Source organism: Odocoileus virginianus, unplaced genomic scaffold (genome assembly GCF_023699985.2).
Source record: "Odocoileus virginianus isolate 20LAN1187 ecotype Illinois unplaced genomic scaffold, Ovbor_1.2 Unplaced_Contig_8, whole genome shotgun sequence".
Classification (NCBI taxonomy): domain Eukaryota; kingdom Metazoa; phylum Chordata; class Mammalia; order Artiodactyla; family Cervidae; genus Odocoileus; species Odocoileus virginianus.
This window is the reverse complement of record NW_027224325.1, coordinates 2,275,060-2,289,611: the sequence shown is the minus strand read 5'-3', so window position 1 is coordinate 2,289,611 and position 14,552 is coordinate 2,275,060. Positions and strand designations below refer to the sequence as shown.

General features: G+C 40.0%; 1 protein-coding gene across 5 annotated transcripts in view; it reads left to right on the top strand.

Moving 5' to 3' along the window:
* The window catches only part of CTTNBP2NL (CTTNBP2 N-terminal like), a 57,110-nt gene that overhangs the window by 6,120 nt on the left and 36,438 nt on the right, over window positions 1-14,552 (top strand). For 4 of the 5 annotated variants that reach the window (XM_020871504.2, XM_020871501.2, XM_020871500.2 and 1 more), the window contains exon 3: window positions 429-503. The gene's annotated coding sequence lies outside the window, so the exon portion shown is untranslated. Of the gene's footprint in view, window positions 1-428; window positions 504-1,793; window positions 1,883-14,552 lie in introns of those variants that run through there. The other variant, XM_020871508.2, reaches the window with a different exon arrangement.

The window sequence follows — 14,552 nt, the reverse complement described above, 5'->3', positions numbered from 1 at the left end:
GAAAGGGGACGACAGAAGATGAGATGGTTGGATGGCATCACCAACTCGATGGACATGAGTTTGAGCAGCTCCAGGAGTTGGTGATGGGCAGGGAAGCCTGGCATGCTGCAGTCCATGGGGTCACAAAGAGTGGGACACAACTGAGTGACTGAACTGAATGGCATTAATAGGGCTTCCCAGGTGTCTCAGTGGTAAAGAATCCACCTGCCAATGCAAGAGACATGGGTTTGATCCCTGGGTCAGGAAGATCCCCTGGAGGAGGAAATGGCAACCCACTCCAGTATTCTTGCCCGGAAAATCCCATGGACAAAGGAGCCTGGTGGGCTACAATCCATGCAGTTGGAAAAGCGTCAGAGCTGACTGAGCACTTACACAACAAAATGACATTAACACTAGTTTACTTCTTTCGAACTTCCCTATGTTTGCAGACTGACTGCATCCCTCCACCTGGCTGCAAACGGCATGAGGACAGAGCTGGATCTGTCTTGAGACAGTCTGCCTAGGTGAGTAGGAGCCCCCAGTACTGCCTTGCTTAATAATAATTGTTAATATTGGAAATAATATATTGAAATTAATTCATATTATGTATTATAAACAATTGTAAGCATGTATTATATTTTATTTAAAACAGTGTGATTATTGTTCTTTTAACCAGTTGAACTGGAACATGTGAACTGGGAAAAGATATCCAGAAACTTTGACCTCAGGAAGGGATATGCCCTCTCCCTTCTCTGGGTTATTTGGTGCTGGAGGGCTTGCTGCGGGGCTTCCCAGGTGGCTCAGCGGTAAAGAATCCACCTGCACTGCAGGAGATGCAGGTTCCATCCCTGGGTCAGGAAGATGCCTTGGAGAAGGAAATGGCAACCCACTCCAGCATTCTTGCCTGGAAAAGTCCCTGGACAAAAATGCCTGGCGGGCCCATTGAGTCGCAGAAGAGTCGGACATGACTTAGCGACTAACAAGGGCTTGCTGCCGCCAGCGAGATCTGCATTCCTGTGTTCACGAGGTACAGACATTCCTTGCATCCTCCGCTGTCCTTTGTCCCAGCGGTGCTGCGGCAGCTCCAGTACAATGGGGCCAAAGACACAAAAATTCTCATTTGGAAAACAGCGTAAAAGACATTGACACACAGAAATTTTATTCATTCGATTTCTACCTGGGAAGGAAGTCGGGTTGGAAAGCTAGACGGAGTCCCCACTCCAGGGGTTCCAGGGACTCCAGAAGCTACTATTCTCTTCCAAATATAATGTGAAAAGAGGGGTCTCTGGGTTTTTCATCTTTGCTCCCTTGTCTCTAGCATACGCTTGGTCCCCCGCCCCCGCCCCCGCCAAAAAAAAAAAGGAGGGGCGGGAAGCAGGCAAGCCACGTTACCAGGTTTTCGACAACAGGTTTTCTAAACACCAGAGCGCACTTCATTTAACATTTTGGATGAAACGTTAATGCGCCCAATCAGTCAGGACCCCCGAAACCCATTCCTGAGCTTGCAGTACCACGAGGGTACACACGAAGCACTCGCCACCATCTGGTCCAGAAAGCCCATAGAAGGTGGAAAGTTGCAGAATCCGGGCCCGGAGGGGCGCAAGCCCACCCCCGAGCCCGGGCAGAACTGCGTTTCCTCCCGGAAGTGACGCGAGCTCAATCCCAGCTTGGCTCTCCCCAAACAAAAGGGATCTTGGGGCCCCGGGAGGAGCCTAAATGACATTGGAGAAGCCCCTCCTCCAGCCGGCGCGGATTGGTGGCTGGCCTGGAGAGGCGAGGAGGCCATTGGCTCTGCCGAATGCCAGTGCCCCCGCCTGGCTGTTGAGGGGCGGGGCCTCGAGGGGCTGTGGATGGAGAGGGTGGCGGAGGCGGCAGGGAGAGGAACCTTGAGCGCCGGGAAAAGGTAGGAGCCGTTGGCGCCGGGGCTTGACGGCGAATGGGAGGCCAGGTTCTCGAAAGAAAAACAGGGGTAGAACCACCGGTGTCCTCCCGCCACCGTCCCAACTGCCACTCGCGCCCATCCCCTGAGGGGGCGGGGCCGTCTCTTCTACCTCCCGGTATTCCCTGAGGAGGCGGCTCCTCATCCTTCGAGGGTGCTCGCAGCTACTTATTGTCCCCCGTCAAGCCCAGCTTCCCAGAAGGGGCCGATTTCCTGATGCCCCTCATTTAAAAGGTCCCTCACCTAGCCCCTCAACCTTGCGAGAAGGCGTACAGGCTCCCATTCTTTAGACTGCTGCCCCCACCCCCATTTTGTACCCCTAGGAGGCCAGACATCTCTTCCAACACCTGTCCTTGCTCGCAAGGGAGGGACCAGAGATAATTTCACCCATAAGATAAAAATCAGTGTTTTCAAAAATAAGAGAGATGGGACGATGCAAAAATCAAAGACCCAACCTAGACAGCCAGCTCTACGGACGATTCGAATCGGCCTTCCCCAACTCGGGTTCCTCCCATCCCCCACTCTGTGACCCTGAGCCTTCCCTGGATGCTCCGTTCCCCTCGAGCTGGGGGGCAGGGGGGGACAATGTCGAGAGTTCCCTGCTTCGGAAATTTTTGACTCTGGAGGCGGAGAAACAGTAACCTTCCCCACCTCGCTTTGTACCTTTATTCTTTGAAGGAGAACCCAACCTCTAAGGATTTTTTTAAGGTTTGAGTTGCGTTTCATTTTTGCTTTCCATCCTATTTCTTCCTGAAAATTTGATGAAAAATCCCCTTTTAGAATTTCACAGTGAATTGAGCGTGTTGTATATCTACAGAGTTGTCGTTGTAGGAATGCATTGTGTATTGTTGGACTGTCTATAACAGCATGCTCTCAAGTGAAGCAGTACAGATAACTAAATAAAGAGCTTTAGATTAGGAATGAGTGACTTCCAGTCTGGGTGGGCTGGTCTGTTGCTCAGGGAGACTGCAGTTAACCTTGAAGGTGTAGTTCTGTTGAAACAAAAGGCAGGAAGTGTTTGAAGAAAATTCAGGTTCAGTGGTCTAGGTTTATGATTAATCTGGTCAGGTAGCCTTTGGTTACTCTCTAGCCCCTATTTTATGGTGGGTTTTTTCCTCCAGGAGAAACTGATGTGTATATATATGTAGATAGATAGATGATGTTGATTGGCTCTACAAGACCGGTATCATCTACCAAAATTCAGGAGATAAAAATTAAAAGCACATTTTAAATTTCAGAGACAAGGATTAATAAAAGCAAAGTAAACTCTAGCTATTCAGACACATGTGACTACCAAGGAGAGTCTCTATAGGGTGCTCATAAAGACCTTCATTTCAGCTGGTGCAAAATGTTGATAATTTTGTCCTAATGTTAATGCCATTGACTCCCCATTAATCATCTATTGCTAGCACTTTTTTTCTTCATTTATTTTTATTAGTTGGAGGCTAATTACTTTACAATATTGTAGTGGTTTTTGTCATACATTGACATGAATCAGCCATGGATTTACATGTATTCCCCATCCCGTCATTCATCCATTCATGCGCGTCACTAATTAGATGACGAGGCATTTGGCTACCTTAAGAGAGTCATAGTTACTCCCGCCGTTTACCCGCGCTTCATTGAATTTCTTCACTTTGACATTCAGAGCACTGGGCAGAAATCACATCGCGTCAACACCCGCCGCGGGCCTTCGCATAGCACTTTCATGCCTTAAAATCTGCCGTATTTTTTAGCGTTGTTTCTTTTGCTTTCAATCCAAAGTCTGTCTTACTACTGTTTTCTGTACTCAAAGATAGTAACAATGGGATTGGAGGAGTTGGAATCATGAGGGGCAATCATAAGGGCTGTCTTTTACTTTCCTGATAAGCGTCTCTGAAGGTAGACGTCATGAAGGTAATTAATTTTGAATAGTTAGGTTGGAAATTTTCAGAGCCAGTCTCCCTCTGCAGAGATGCACTCAGTGATTGTTTCCAGATCTCTGATAAAAAGGCACAGAGAAGAAACTGGAGGGTCTCTCCAGCAAACACGAAGCATACTGCCATAGGTTGGGAAGGGCCCCCCAGCAATAGCAGCAGAAAAAAACTAAGAGCAGAACAGGAAATCCCCCAAAGATATATCTTATTATATGAAGAGAGAAAAGAAAATAAACCAACGTAAGACACTAAGGAAAACAAAGTTGTGGTGACTGCCAAGGCCTTTATGAGCAGAAAGGAAAAAGCAAATAATGCTCTTTGATTCCTTGGCACAATAAGCGAGATTTGTTTGATACACATTTGAATCTTAGAAATCTTTAACTTTTTCAACACCTTCTTAGTAGTGTTAGATGAAGAAAAGCATCGTATGCAGAGATTTTTTAATGTACGTGTAGTCTATCTCATTAAATTATAAAATCTTCAGGAGGTATTAGTATGTTTTGTTTCAGCTTTATACCTTTCACAGTGCCTAATATATAGTTTTGGAGAAAGAAATGGCAACCCACTCCAGTATTCTTCCTTGGAGAATCCCATGGAGGGAGGAGCCTGGTAGGCTACAGCCCACCAGTCTGTAGAGTCAGACACAACTGAGCTACTTCACTAGTATATAGTTTGACTTAATGAGTGTTGAACTTCATTTGAAGCTGACACCTTCGGGTAGACTAGAAAGATAATTTACTGATAAGATGTGGCATATCTTGTTGGTATAAACAGTCCATTTCTTTTTGCCTTATTTTCCCGATCTGATGTCTTTTGGTGCTCCAGTATCTTTAATGACTCTAAAATACTGAATTTTATATTAGAAGATGTCTGCTGGTTAGATGTATAATTTTGCAGTAATGAGTGAAATTTGAACCAGACTTATGAATGTAATCAGTTCTAGTCTTTTTAGGATTTTATTTTTCTAAAAATCTGACCTAAGAGGAATGAAGTGAATTTAGGAGAACACACTAGGAACTGTTTTTTCTTTTAAAATGGTTTCTGAGAGTTTGGTTTTGGCAAATTTCTGATCTACTTTGGGATTTTTTTTAAAAAATGAGTTTCTAATTTACTTTATACTTTTCTAAACTAGGACCAAGTACATGATCAAGGATACACACTGTACTGGGTCCCTGAATGGGTCATACAGACTGACTATGGTGGGCATAATGCACTCAGTCTACAGTGGATTTGTGTCTTGGCAGAATCAGGTTTCCAGTACTACCAGTTAATCTGCAGAACAAGATTAGAATTCTTGACTTTTCTGAGTGGAGCAGAATGGTGTTTCTTGGGTGTTTTTAGTGACATGGTGTTTCATTTTTTATGTGAATTAAATAATTTAATATTAAATATTCTTCTACACCTTTAGCAAATGCTAATTTGCTAAATTCTTCACACCAGTGAAGAATTCATGTCTGATTTTAGTTACTGGTTGGTTTAATTTTAAATATTTCAACATAGAGCTAAGATGCATAAGTAGGGGAAAACAAAGTTTGTACATGTTATGATCTCAGATACCTGACACAAGGATTTTTAGGCCACTGAATTGGTGTTTAGTGGCATGATACAAGAAGCTGAGATATTTTTAGAGGAAGTTTGTCCAGTCTGTGGTGGTTGACCCCAGGGATAACGCGTCAGCCTGTTATCAAAGGCCATTTTTTTCTTATTTCCTGAATGTTTGCCGCTAATAGCTAAAAATTGAATCTTCCTAGTTTTAGTTCAAAGCATTTCAGTGAGGAAATAGGTTATTTATGGTGAGGCGATAAAGTGTGCTAATTTACAGCACAGACTTTAAAGGCAAACCTGAGTTCAAATCCCAACTCTGTTGCTCTTTTGCTGTATGACCCAGGAGAAGGGCTGAGTTTTCTGTCTTCACCATATCTTAGTTTCCTCAGCTGTGACTTAAAAATGACTTTTAGAGGCTTTTTTTAAAAAAAGGATTACAGAAACATGGCATGTAGGAAGCACTCAGTAATTGGTAGGTATTATTGACATTATTAGCACTGCACATGAGTTAATTAATATTAAATATTCTTTTACTCCTTTATTATTTAAACAAAGGTAAAGAATTAGTATCTGATTTTAGCTATGGGTTGGTTTGGTTTTAAATATTTGACTACTTAGCTACGTTTCCTAAGTAGAGGGAGACAGAGCTTGTGTATGTCATGATCTCAGACATCTGGACAGAAGAATTTTTAGGACAGTGTGTGTGTCTTACAGTGTGTGTTTCATAATTTTGTCATGTGCGTTATCTTCCTTAAACTTTCTGGCCCTGGAAAAAGAAAGGCAAGGGATTCAACCATCTGATGTTTTCTCTCTGAATTGTCAGTTATTCCACTCCAAATTGTCTCAAGTACCTTCACTCTCAGTGTCATATAAATGGTTTCATGGATAGTGTGATCATGGTGCCGGGTTGTACCTTCTGTGAGATTTAAGGGATTTTCCATGGTAATTTTGATTAATAGTGATTTTTTGCCTTTTGAAGACAGCTCTTCTGCTGCCTCCAATGTAAGGAGCAGTTCATAGGAACAATCAAAACAGATGAGAAGAAACCATGGACGGGGGAGTGGAGGACAGGGGTTTGTGGGTTGAGAGAAACAGGATTACAAACGGGCTTTGACGTAAAGAGTGTAGCAGTATGACTTCTCCCTGCCAGCTATTTCCAAGCTCTGCATTTCAGGTCCAGAGCCAGAGCTTTCACTCTAAATTATGCTTTGCTGCTAAATGAATCCTTTCTATCTTTTGGAGCCACAAAGAATGTAATCCTTAATTGTTACTGAGTTCAAATAGAAACTAGGAAGGAAAACAAAAAGAGCACAGGATGATGGGGCTTACAGACAAAAAAGGCTTCTGACCCTGAGCCTTGGGAGCATCTGCATGGATCCTTTGTGCAAAGCCACTGGGGAAGGCGAGGCTGAAGTGTGCTCTGGGTCTGCCAGGGAGGAAGGGGTACACAGGGAGAAGCAAGCGGGGATGAGTTGTTTCAATGAGATAAGAGCTATAAATTATAACGGGGAGGAGAATGACCTGATGGGTAAGTTACAGAGAAAAGAAGCACTAAGTTTGGGGGGTTTGGGGAGGAAGAGGTTCCCATTCCTTGGTTTCTGCTAAGTAGGCCTTTCTGTTGTAGCAGTGGAACTAGAGTAAGAACAGAACCAATCTGGTTCTTAACCGGTTTAATATTTGACCGTACAAACAAGATCTGGTCCAGTCCTGTGTATCAGCTTCTTATTGCCTCTTGTTCCTAAACTGAAGGCACAGAGGAAATTTTCTGAAAAGGCTCCACCCCTAAAGACTTCCTTGCTTCTAAACCTTTAGCCTTCACCACACTCACTGACTCTGATCATGTTCCTCTTGGGGGAGCTAATTACTTCTCATTCAGTGTCTGTCTCACATCACAGTCATCATTTCCCCCGAAAAACCAGTTCCTTTTCTAACATCCCTGTTTCTGTTAAAGGCATCATCATTCTAGTCACCCAGCCTTAAAACCTCAGCTGATCTGGGATTATTTCTCCTCTTATCTCCTTAAATAGAACCAGTACTAAGTTACTGTACATTTTGTACAGTCTCTCACATCCGTCTTTTTTTTCCATTCTTAACTGCCACCGTCCTCGTTCACACATTTTAACCTTACACCTGTGCTGTTATTCTCCCAAGTGCTTTTTCTGCTTCCAGTTTCTCTTCAGTCAAATCAGCTCTGTACTTCAAGCTTTAGCCTTCTTAAAACTATACTTTTATTATGAGATTCACCTTGTTGAAAATGTTTAATGGCTTCTTATTTCCTAAAAGATAAAGTCCAGTTTTGTTGAATGTAGTTCACGGTACTGCATGGTACATTTCTATGCAACCAGCATGTTTTGAATACCCATTTGAACCGGAGACTGCTGGGTACTAAGTTTATCAAGTAGAATAAGACAAAGTATTCGTCTGGAAGAGCAGTCTTATGAGACAAAAGACAGCTATGTAAATAGATGAATTGATAGAATAGAATAGAATAACTGCTGCTGGGTTATGAATATAGATACATATCATTATGCATTTAATATTAAAAATAGTTCTGATGTTTTTAGAAAACCCATTTATAAGTATTACAAGTCAAAATTATGATTAAAAGGTATAGAAATGCAGCAGAAGCAAAGTCATGCTTTTCATTTATATCCTAAAGTCACAACAAAAAACTAGCCTAGACAGAAGATTGTCCTTTTTCTTTCCCAAGTGGTGTGCAAATACCATTGGCTTAAATAAATGTTGTGTGTGTTTCTAAGCCATTTTCCCCAGGAACTGGCCAGGCGATCACCTTCCTGGAACAGATCCACCTGCCAGGTTAAGAGTAAACTTCTTTTGATTTCTAAATTACACCCATGAATGGTAGAAAATGACTACTCATTGGAAAAAGGAAAATTTCATCATCCTTGCAGATGCAACCAAATATATGCTCTCCAGAGATAACAAGTGAGAGAGCTGACCAGTCACTAACCCTGTTAAACCCTTCTGTATCCTGTTAAGAGTATGTATTGTCATCCCCACTTTATAGAAGAAGGGAAAGCTCAAAGGTTAAGTGGATCAAGGAAGTATGAAGTTGTAGAGCCAGGATATAAACCTAGGTCTGTAGGACTCAGATGTCCAAGCCCTTTCCACTGCAACATCCTCTTAGAAGAGTTACTTAGATACATCCTCTCAGAAGAGTTACCGTCCCCAAAGAACCTGGGAGCAAGGTCTCTTGGTCGTTTTCAACTGATATCAAATTGTTAAACTTTTTTAAAAAAATAAGTGGTCTGGTTTAAAAGACAAAATTTAAAAGGCAAAAGCATCATCAGTTATAATTTTCCATTACAGTCCTTTGGGAAATTTTTATACAGTTCAGGAAGAGTCGGGACATGGGCATAGCTAAAACACAGATATCTGGACTGTATTAGGGTTTGTCCTCCATACCACATGCTCTTGTTTCTTCCTGATTTGAAATCTTGATGGAGTCAACAACTTCATCCAACACTAATACTTGAAACGTTCTTGTATCCCAGCCTGCCTGTAGAATTGAGGCCCATGAATCATTTTACTGGAAATAAAATCAGTCTACATATTGTTCCTTCATTGTAGTATTTTGCAAATCATGGTGGCATTATTTCAGAGAAACAAAAATTTAGGGGGATGATGGACAGCTAGATGATATAGACAGATATACGTATTTCAGTGAAATCATGTTATAATTTCATTGAAATATATATATCTGTCTATATCATCTATCCCCTAAACTTTTACTTCTCTGAAATAATGCTAATAATTTCATTGAAATAAAGCCACTGACAGATATACCTGAAATAGTCAATACTCCTGGTAATTTCCTGATAATAACAATAGAAAACATATGTTTAATTTTAATGACAAAATTTTTAATGTAAAAACTGTTATTCATTTTCATTAATGTACATTCCAGTAGCTTAACTAATGTAGCTCTTCTGGTTTGGTCTTGTCCCAGGTGAGAATACTTGAAAAGGTATAAACAAGATCTCCAGGTAGACAGATCTGTTTTTAATAGCATTGTGCCAAACATCCTCATTTTGGGGGAGAGATGTTTGAATGTTTGTTTATGGCCATGAGGCCACTTCCTCCTTTTCTTCTGTATCTGTATAAATGTTGTTGGCAACATGTAGGAGAGACAGTGGTGGAAACAGATGTACACACCTATTGAGAGAGACAGACATTCACACACACACACAGATATGCTGGAGATACATGAGTCTTAAAACAGAGCTAACCAAAGCAAAAGACTGATATCCATCATGGTGTCGCAGAAAGTAGGTTAGACTATACCTTAATAGTTTTACTATTTAACTGTAATCTTCAGTAATTCACTTAACAACTCTGGTCTCAATTTTCATCTGTAAAATAAGAGTCCTAAATTAGATTATTTCTGAGGTTGCTTCCAGCTCTGTGACTCACATTGTAGCTGGTAAAATGGGAAAATCAGATGTAAGCAGTTGATACAAGTAGCAGTAGTTACTAAGGAAGCCTCGAGTTAAATTACTTAGGTTCAAATTCTATTTCTGTCACATACTACATGTAAGACTGAGCAAGTTATTTAGTCTTTATACCTCACTTTTCCTATCTTTAAAATGGAGGTGATAGTTATGATGAACTGCCTGGTTCATGGTTATAACATCTATCACCTAAGGTTGTAAGGACTGAATTAATACATATCAGGTACTTAGAACACTGCCTGGAACACATTAAAGTTTAGCTCAGTAAGTGTGTGTGTGTGTGTGTGTGTGTGTGTGTGTGTGTTTTATTATTACTACTATGGCTTGAATTCTAAAAAAAAAACTCTGATTAAAAAATAAAACTCTGAGGAAGTGGTGACTAATATTGGTAAGCTTAATTATATCATTATTAATTTCTGCCCTAAGTATAAATCTAAAAAATCTGGTAACCTAGAATCAGCTTTGAGTAGAATTCTGAAAGCATTTTAAGTATTGACCTTAACAAGTATTAGCATTATTACAGAGCTGGTTTCTTGAGGCCTACTTCAAAGTTACACATTGAAAGTATTGGATAAACAAGCTTCTCAATCCCTTAGCACTGTTGTATATTATATTTATATTTCAGTATCCTGAAATTTATACTCTCCGAAACTGTTACAAAACCATTCCGTTTTGCATAATCCGATCATCAGACTGATAAGACAAAGCAAGGCATTCTCTGTTCAGGCACTCTCACAGTAAGGGGAAGATTTTTATCTAATTGCAGTAATAATGTTTAAAAATTTCAGTAGGAAATGATTACAATGTTGTGTTAGTTTGCTAGAGCTGGCATAACAAGTACCACAAACTGGGCTGCTTAAACAACAGAAATTTATTTTCTCACAATCCTGGAGGCCAGAAATCAGAAATCAATGTGTCGGCAGCACTGGTCTCTTCTGAGGCCTCTGTCTCTTTGACTTATTAAATGGGAGACATCTTCTCCCTGTGTCTTCACATGGTCTCTTCCTGTCCTGTGTTTTTATTCAAATCTCTCTTCTTACAAGGACACCAGGCATATTAGATAAGGGCCTACCCTAATATCCTCATTTATTTTTTGGCTGCACCATGTGACATGTGGGATCTTAGTTCCCTGACCAGGGATTGAACCTGTGCCCCCTGCAGTGGAAGCTCAGAGTCTTAACCACTGGACCACCAGGGAAGTCCCATGACCTCATTTTTAACTTAATCACTCTTTAAAGACCCTATTTTCAAATATATCACATTCTGAGGTATTAGGAATTAGGACTTCAGCATATAAATTTGGGTTAGAGGACACAATTAACCTATAACATATCATAACACACAAGTACAAAGAATACAAATAGTTTAGTAATATCTTTTACCTTCAACTGAAAGAAGATTGACTTGACTTTATAGTAAAGCTTTTATCGCATACTATTGTAGAATTTAGTAAGAAGATTTGTTTTTCTACCTTGATTTTAGAATCTTTGTAAATAATAATAGCAAAAACAACTCTCTTTAGTAAATGTACAAAAGATCTGCTTTCGTAATTAGAAAAGTATTTTCTGATAATATTTTGACATGTTTTTCTTTACTAGCCTAATCCTAAAATGCCAAAAGCAGCATATGGGATGCTGTCACTCTCTCACCCCCAAATGCATGAATAACCTTTATGAAAAGCCAGAAGTGCCAGAGGGTGGGGAAACTTAAATCTTGAGATAGTCAAGGTAATGTGTCAACACCTTCCACCCTCAGATAGAAGGTTGCTTTGGATACATTTTCTTTTTAAACAGCAGTGTACTTTTATCTATTTTAGACTTGGTATTTATAAATGTGACTTTTTTTTAAATTTCATATATACTGGGTTTTTAAGGAAATACATTATCTAGTAGAAAGCTGTCAAAACACCCACTTTGTATGTCAGTGTTGATTTTTTGAATTTTTAGAATTCACTGGCCTGAAATTTGGTTTTGCTTATATGTACTAAAGAGTCTTTACATAATTGGAGCAAGTTTGCTTTACATATTTGCTATTATCCTATTACTTATAATTGAAAACTTACTGAATGGCCTGTGTATCAGTCAGTTGTAGCCTAAGTGTAAATTTCTTAAATTTGATATGTGAATCCATGGCTGATTCATGTCAATGTATGACAAAACCCACTACAATATTGTAAAGCAATTAGCCTCCAACTAATTAAAAAAAAAAAACAAGTGGATTTGAAAAAAAAAGATTTACGTAGTTTTGTGGTGTTTTTTTTTTAGGTGCTTCTATATCTGGGAATATCTAAGACTCATCTTAAAAATGTTTTCTCTTACATGTCCCATATCACCCACCACTTAGAAATAAAGCCTTCAGCTCCACATAAAGACATACACACACCCAGATACTAGATAGAAAAACATCTTACTCGCACTCCACCCTGCCCTGCCTTACTGCTTACTTACCTATAGAAGCTGTTTGGGGTGTTTCTTTTTCTGCCACCCAGTCTCTCTGTGGTAAAAAGGCAACAACGCCTGCTATCATCTAGAATGAGTTCCAGAGCAAGAAGGAAAAGGCAGAGCCAGAACCACAATGAGTGGAGGCTGGGTAAAGGGAAAAGGCCTTTACCCAAAGTAAAAAGCGACATGAGCGGAGTTCAAAGTGCAGCGAACCGAGCCAAGCCGCAGCAGCACACCTCCGTGACAGAGTCGGCACCGGGGTTGGGGAGGTGCGGGGGTGGGGCCAGCGTCCTCGACACCGTAATTCTGTTCTCGCGGCTGCTGGCACCTGAAAGTTTACGCAGAACACCTTCATGCGCTCCTGGCTCTTAGCCCTGACTTGGTGAGAAGTAGCATATAAATGCACCACATGGTAAGCCGGGCAAACTCAGTTTGAAATCACTTATTAGTAACTTAAATTAAGCTTCATATTTAGTCTATAAATAGGCTTATGTTTCCAGGGTATCGTAGTATGTATAACTTTATCTTTTTACTGTATATATTTATATGTATTTTTTCATTGAGAAAAACGATAAAGCTTAATATAGCTACAGCTAGCTATACCCCAGTGTATGATAATATATACAGACAACTTGTCCACAAGTGGTTTTTATTTCAAATTTATAGAAATTCCTTAGGCAGAAATATCTGCATCTAAACTCTAAGGAAAGTTGGGTCTTGGAGAGATTCTGCTGGAAGGAACAAGCTGAGCATCTGGTTGAAATGATCTTGTTTTTCTCAGTTACTTAATGGACAGTGACAATGACAAGTAACAAGTCTTTTAGAAAATAAGTGGAGAATGAGTCTGTAGACTACGATGTGACATGCCAAAAATCTGGCAGTCATATTTCTGATAATGAATATAGAGTTAGAAACAGCCTTTTTCTGAAAATCTCAGACCAAATTATTTACATATTAGGCAGAAATTGGAGTCAGATGAACTCAGAAGCTTAAAATGCAAGATGGAAATTAAGTTCTATCAAATAAAATTTAGGGCCTATCTTTTTTAAAAGTTTGCCGTGTCTAATACACTATTAGAAAAGCATAAACCAAAAATTACATATAATTCAGCATTTAATATTTGAAAATAAGTGGGAAAAAGTAGAGCTGGGATGATTAGTAAGCCCTTCAAAGTGACAGATTGATTTGTTTATTGATTGGCAGAAGATAAAGGGATGAGAATTTTCCTTACCGGAATTTGGCAGTTTGAAAAGTTCATTTGTAATCACGTTATTTTTTAAATCTGAGTGCATTGCGCGTAAGTCATAGTGATTCAAGCAGATAGGCTTTTGTCAGTTCAGGTAGAGAAAGTCAGTTTCTTCTAGTGACATTCATAAGATGTCCTGGAAATGGCAGTGGACATCTTAAAGCAAAAAAGACTTGGACAGGCCTCACTTGCCCTAATTATAATTGCAAAAGGGAAGGCAGGCTCCTGGTGGTCTCTCCACTGTTGCTCAGCCTCATCTTGAGGCGGCTGCTTTCTCATTTCTTGTCTGTATCAGCCTACAGCTGTCAGGCCTCTGCAGCTACGATGGCAGTTGACATTCTGAGGATTTACTAATTGTTCATAGTGTGGTCACGTAGACAATAAATCTATTATTTGGCAGCACTGAACATTTTTCCACCATGTTGATGACACTTTAAATGTATTTGTCAGTTTTCCCAAATTTTAACTGGAGAAAACTTTAAGAATTTATACTTGATCATACTTGAGGACTAAAGTGTGACCATAAGTTATCAGGTCAGTATCACCCCACCCCATCCCCCACCTTGTACCACCCCCAGGAATATCTCTGCCATACTAAAACTCAATGCAGTTTTACTATCATGCATTTATATTTCAGACAAAAAGTTACTGCAGTATGTCGTGTGTTGAAATTAGATTCAAATGTAAAGGACAACAAAAAACCTGGAAAATTTTAATATTTACAAAGAATGGTTGTGGGAATATGCAAAAAACAGATCTCTTGGGTTTGAATTACACAGCTGGGGCCCTTCTTTCTCTCTTGTGTCATGTTTGTATTACATTCACTTCCTGTAGACACCAAGTTAAATAATTGGTACATATTAGCAAAATGTTCCTGATATTAAAATTTGTGTGCAGAAGTTATTTCCTAGTGCAGATGTAACATGAATATTGTTCTTTATGCCATTGACAAAGAACAGAATTTTTTCTTGCTTAGACTAGACTGTTTTATATTGGGTTGCCCAAAAGTTTAAT